This window comes from Amblyomma maculatum, chromosome 1 (genome assembly GCF_055883805.1).
Source record: "Amblyomma maculatum isolate TAMU_Amacu chromosome 1, ASM5588380v1, whole genome shotgun sequence".
Classification (NCBI taxonomy): domain Eukaryota; kingdom Metazoa; phylum Arthropoda; class Arachnida; order Ixodida; family Ixodidae; genus Amblyomma; species Amblyomma maculatum.
In genome coordinates, this window is record NC_139344.1 from 476,514,008 (window position 1) to 476,519,792 (window position 5,785).

The 5,785-nt window shown below is 47.1% G+C and overlaps 1 long non-coding RNA gene across 2 annotated transcripts; it reads right to left on the bottom strand.

The window, feature by feature from the left end:
- Positions 1 to 1,174: 1,174 nt before the first annotated feature.
- LOC146210032 (uncharacterized) lies at positions 1,175 to 3,152 on the bottom strand. Of its 2 annotated transcripts, none has more exons than XR_014703502.1 (3): positions 3,057 to 3,152; positions 1,758 to 1,799; positions 1,175 to 1,667 (listed from the first exon to the last, which is right to left on the bottom strand). It is a non-coding gene; the product is annotated as an uncharacterized LOC146210032 (long non-coding RNA). The 2 variants fall into 2 exon arrangements; XR_014703501.1 differs by lacking the exon at positions 3,057 to 3,152 and adding an exon at positions 2,406 to 2,664.
- Positions 3,153 to 5,785: the final 2,633 nt, after the last annotated feature.

Consider the following 5,785-nt stretch of genomic DNA (forward strand, 5'->3'; position numbering starts at 1 on the left):
TCAGACAAAATTACCAGCTGAAGAATACTCTCAATACTTCTTGCTTGTTTGGTGTACTTACACATCAAAAACTGATTGTTTGCCGTTCAGTGCCGGGAAACATTCATTGTTCATTGTTAGCAACTGCTGTTTTCTTTAAGTTCTATCCTACTTATACCATCCATGTCATGCCCCCAAACATAGATATTTAAATGAAATCACAACAAAGCAAAGTCTGCCACCCATCACAAAAAAAAAAATAACAGGCGGCCGACACCAGAGCTCCGAGAACTTCTGCTCGTTAAAGAGGCGACATGCCCGCTCCAGGTACAACCAGACCTCCGTCCATACTCTTGCAAGCACTTCGTGAATTCCCAGGTTTTGACACCTCTCCTCTCCTCTAATGTTAGTGCGTGGGGGAGCCCCTGAAGGTGAATCAGCCAAGCGATCACATACGGTGATTACATAAACACCGCAACCTTCAAAACGAAAGCCAAGACCACCTACACGTTGAGAATAATCTCCCATGGCAGCACGAACCAAATCACGACCTCCATACACAGGCCTTTTACATACGCTCTTGGTTTCTAGTATGCCACACTGTGCACCATTCATGCTTCAAAAATAAATCCAAGACGCCCTGTTTGTGAAGCAACACGCAAATATTATTTGTTGCAGAATGAACGGAGAGACCGACGGGATCTGCAGGCTTTCAACTTCCGTGGATGCACGAAGCCTATTAGCCCCGAGAAGTTTGAGTGGCGCCCTCTGGCGGTCAGCCCGACGTGACGTCACGGCAAGGACTGCCTGCGCGGATCGCTCTGGCTTCTCCGGGTTGCCGCGTAGCTTCGAGTCTGCGGCCTCGGTTGATCTCATAACAAAGCGTTATGAACAACCCAGACAGCACCGATCGAGTGTCAGGGAAAAAAAGTATTTAATAATGATTCCTCTTGCTTTCAAAACACGAAACATGGGCTCGTCGCGGTGAGCGAAAGTCTCGCGACTGCCCGAGCGCTCGCCGCGACGGGCGCAGCTGGTGCCATCGCCGCGGCAGGAGCCTTTCGTGCGTCGTCCCTTGAAACTGATGATGTGCGTGGAGTCACTATCTTCATGATTGTATTACATTCGTAATACAACCATGAAGATAGGTCTATATGCTTGCGACGCGATAAATTTGTACCGTTTTGCTGTGGACGTTGCTTAGAGCGCGCATTATGGACTGCGCGATGTGAAATTAGTGCACGTATATCTATTTAAAAGAGGCTACTGATTAAAACTTTATTAGAATCATCTTACTTGTCGAGCATTTTTGAAAAGCAATTACGCATGATTTGCCAAGAGCAACATGCATTTTGATGGCCAGAAAAATGAGTTATTAACCGTGTCTTCGTAAACATTTCCGTCATTCCGTTCGCCTCTGCCTATTGCGCCGCAGCCGTGCGCGCATGGGATGTCTTGGGGGCACTGCTAATTTGCAAATTTCTTTCCAGTCTCCCTTTCACTGAGGAGCATAAATTCCTATGTGGACAAAGCGTGCGAAACAAGTCGCCGCTGCCTTAATGAAGCAAAGAAACCACTTTCGTCAATGATTTTTGCAACCGTTATTAGCTGTTTTTGCTTGAAGATGTCATTCGCACTGAGCTGATTCCCTGCGTCCTTGAAAAGCTTCTGAACCTTCACGGTAACTCCTGAAAAGAGAAAAGCGCAAACTCTGTCAAAAAAAAAAAAAACAGCTGCAGGTGAAACAGGCAAACAGTGTATAAAACTGTATTACATACCTTCAGAACATCCTGTGCTTTGGTTAGCGCTGTGTGTTGGTCCTTGAGAAAAAAAAAACGACAGAATTATTATGCCATCTAAACCACTCTTTACAGATACAGAGATACCACTAAATTTCCGTCACGCATTGAAAACTTTTTCGTTTTGTTAAATACTACAAACAGCTCATTGAATCCATATGTGAAGAGAATGAAAAATGGGTCTTATTTAAACAGGCCAGTCCTTCTCTGTTCTTAGGGTAACATTATGCTTAGAGTGATAAGGTTGAAATGCAGTATTTTCATGTACATTTGGTGACGTGGCTAGATAAAAGAAAATTCCTCGTGTATCTACGGATGACTTGCGGTTTTATTACTTCATTTTTATGTTGTAACAAGCTCTCCACTCGAATTTACTGCAGTAATATAGAGATTGTTTAAGGTATTAATTGTTTGTTTTGATCAATAGTAGTGCTGAGGAAGCAAAAGCCGATAATTTATCACGATTATAGCTTACTCATGTATTTCAGTTTCATGGTCAGAACTAAAGACAATGCGGGATATATAAATGTTGTTCTTTTTCCTGAATGCTTGATAAAAATTATTCACGTCAATGTGAATCATCACAAAGGAATAGTGGCCGCATAGCGTATCCATAGGTAGACATACCGTCTCAATCTATAACTTCCACCTCCTCTTCTAGTTGTGTAGCATCGTCCATTGGAACGGCGCTCGAATTTTCACTACTGTCCCCATTCTTGTATGTTGTCAAAGCCTCTACGTGTGCGCAGAACTGGTACGACTTTGCGGGAACGCCTCTTTCACCTCGAATCAGATAGAGAGATTCAGGCTACAACCTCAAAAAACACTGAAACAAGGCCTTAACGAAGTTTGGGCATTACCTCAGAAAAGCGCAGAGCAGCTGCACATCACGTGCACTTTAAAGCCACGCTTGTTGCATAGCACACAAATCTGAGACGTAGCTAAGGCAGGGCTTCACGGAGCCCGAAAAAAAAAATTCCCTATCACAACCGTTACTGAAGTGCTGTTTTTAGGGACGCGTTGCATTGAATCTGCGCCCCATGTCTTGGAAAACTTGGAAAATATCAGCATTCAAACAAAAAGACCAGCACAGCTGTGCGGACTGTGTCAAATTTCGCGGCATGAATGCACACGAGAACACCACTGCCGTGAGACACATTTTAAACAAAAACTTAAGCAGAGTCACAGTTGATTCAGCTTGGACATTCCGCTACTGAGCAAAATGTCTGAGCACTCACTGACACAAAGACAAGTTTGAGCAATGGCTGATTTACTTACGCCGCCGCTTCGTCGATCCCGGGAGCGATCGCCTTGCATCGCTAGGACGCACGGGAATGTTGACGGATGGAACAGCGTCTGGCAATAGTTTTGTTCTTGTGCACTAATAATTAAAAAAAAAAAAAAACTAGTTGACAAAAAGCCCGTAAAAGCGTCGCTACACGTACGGCTTACCTAGTATCTTGTACACCGGCTACACAGTCTTCCTTTTTGAAGTGCTTACTGCACACTAGTGGCAATGCCGACGGTTGCTTCCCCATTCTTAACTTTATCAATCTAACCGCCTTCATTTTGAACAACTTTGGGTAAAGTGGAAGCTTACACCGGCTTTCTTCAGTGATTTTCACTGCGCACTGAGCAATAAGATACCATCATGATTATTCGTGAGCGAATAGGAACGAAAGGAGCCGGCATCGGCCGGGAGGAGCAGCATAGAGAAAAAGATTGGTAAAGAGCGGACACTCCCATAGGGCCCAGCGGCCCATTTGACTGCAGTGCACCAAGCGGCCGGCGGCAACTACTTCCGGTCTTGCTGAAAGGCGCGCGATTTGAATGCTAGCCACGCGCTGCGCCCTTCCCTGCCCTTTTGGCGCATTATTTTGGTTTTAAATGGTCTGCTAGTGTTTCTATTTATATTCAGCATTCTTAACAGGAAAAATAGCTTCCCAGTTCTCTAAACTGGCCATCAACGCAGCTGCGCCACAGCCTTTGCAAAACAGTATTGCAGAAAAGACGCCAAGTGCTTTGTGAAATTAATTTATTTTGCTGCATATAAAACACAAGAGATGCAACAGATGGAGACGGATGCATTGACAATACTTGACACACATTAGGCGATGTGCACAATACGAAAAAATAAAAATACACAAGGTGAGAAACAGCACTTAGGCAGAGACAAAAAATAGCATAACTGATTTCCGAATTATTGAAAATGAGATGTAACAAAACAGGCAGTATACATTAACTACACAGCCCCAGTCGCGGCTACCTTAGCAAGGGTAACTTGTATTTTCCAGGACAGAGAGGAGTACCGACGCTTGAGGGAAGGCTACACCATTCACTCGTCACATCTGCCGTGCTTCGGCTGCAGTCCGTGGGTCCATGCAGTGCTGTTGGAAAAGGAATGAACATGATGCAGAAGGTTGCAATGAAATGTAAGGCCACTGCACCGCGCACACATCTGTGCATGTGGGTGGGTAATGGTCCAGAACAGAAAAGCTGTCATTCGTAAAATTGATACAAAAGCTACTCTTGCAACGTAGAGGTCAGGAAATGCAGGCTAACCGAACCTATCTGAAAATGCATTTCTACAGAGCGTGAAATGACAGCCACTAAACTAACAATATTCCTCAAGAGCACTGAACAGCTGAAGCAATGAAGCTTGCCGCATAATAAAACATTTTTCACTTTAACGTTGTCTCGTTAAAAGTAACGCGACACCACGCAAAACCGCGGCCTGGCCTCACCGCGGCCGGCGAGCACGCCATGTTGGCTTGCCTTGCATACGCGACTTTGTGAAGCGCAGACCACCGCGCTGAGCTAAACTGCCCGAAATGCCTCGCAGTTTTACAAGAATGAAACATTTGTCACCTTGCGGTTGCCCTGTAAAACGCTACAGCACGCAAAACTAGCCGTTCGCAAAACCTCACGCCATGTCACATGTCGTCGCGGCCGGCGAGCCATTTTGGCGAGCGCCTTGTCATGCCTGTTGGCTGCCCTTCACGTGCGACTTTGTGAAGCGCAGTCGCCGCCGTACTGAGCTAAACTGCCTGAAATACTGCGTAGTTTGACAAGAAAGTCAAGAATGAAACATTTCTCACTTTACTGTTGCTCTGCTAAACGCGACACTTAGCAAAACTAGCCGTTCGGTAAACTGCGTCAGCATGGCCGCACCGGCCGGCGAACACGCCATTTTAGCGCAGCGGCGTGCCTTGGTGCCTTCACATGCCATTTTGTCAAGCGTGACGAGCTAAACTGTTCGAAATGACGCTGTTTCCCGGGAGCACAACATATTACACCTCGGCGCGGTTGGGAACCGCCAGAGTTACGGCGTAACGAACTGCGCCTGAACAGCCGGCGCGCCTGTTCACGAGCTGCGAAACTTATTGGCACCGGCCGGCATGGTCAGCATAAACTTCTTGAAATGCAGCGTAGTTAAGCAAAAAACGTTGCTCACCTTGCCGTCGTTTCAAACCGCTGTCGTTCCGCGCAGCAGCCCACGAGAGGTCTGTGCCGTACAAGCGCGGCGAGGCACAATCACCCAACCGCACCCTTCGACAACTTCTTGTCGTCTGCTCCGGCGGGCTACCGCTGCAGCAAGTGCCGTCGCGCGCGCGTCCGCGCATGCGCATGTTGGTGCCGCCATCCATCAATCGGCGGCAGCGCAAAAAGTCGCGCGTCATTTCCTGGGGCCAGTTTTCGCCGAGTGACCGCTCTTTACCAATCTCTTTCTCTATGGGAGCAGCAGCCCGGCTGGCGGAGTCCTTGCCGTGACGTCAGACTGCGGCGATCGCAGCGGCGCCAGTGTTCGCTCGTTACTAACGTAATCCATGAAGAAACTGCAAGATGAGCACTGAGGCACGAAATGTGCACGGCGCAAAAATCGCGATTCACACGACCACACATTCCAAACAAAGGCGCCGTCTGCTGCAACCGGGTTGCAGGAGCAAAATGCTTGCTGCAACCCCGACGTCTTATCCGGTTTAGGAAAAACGTCACATCCGACTATT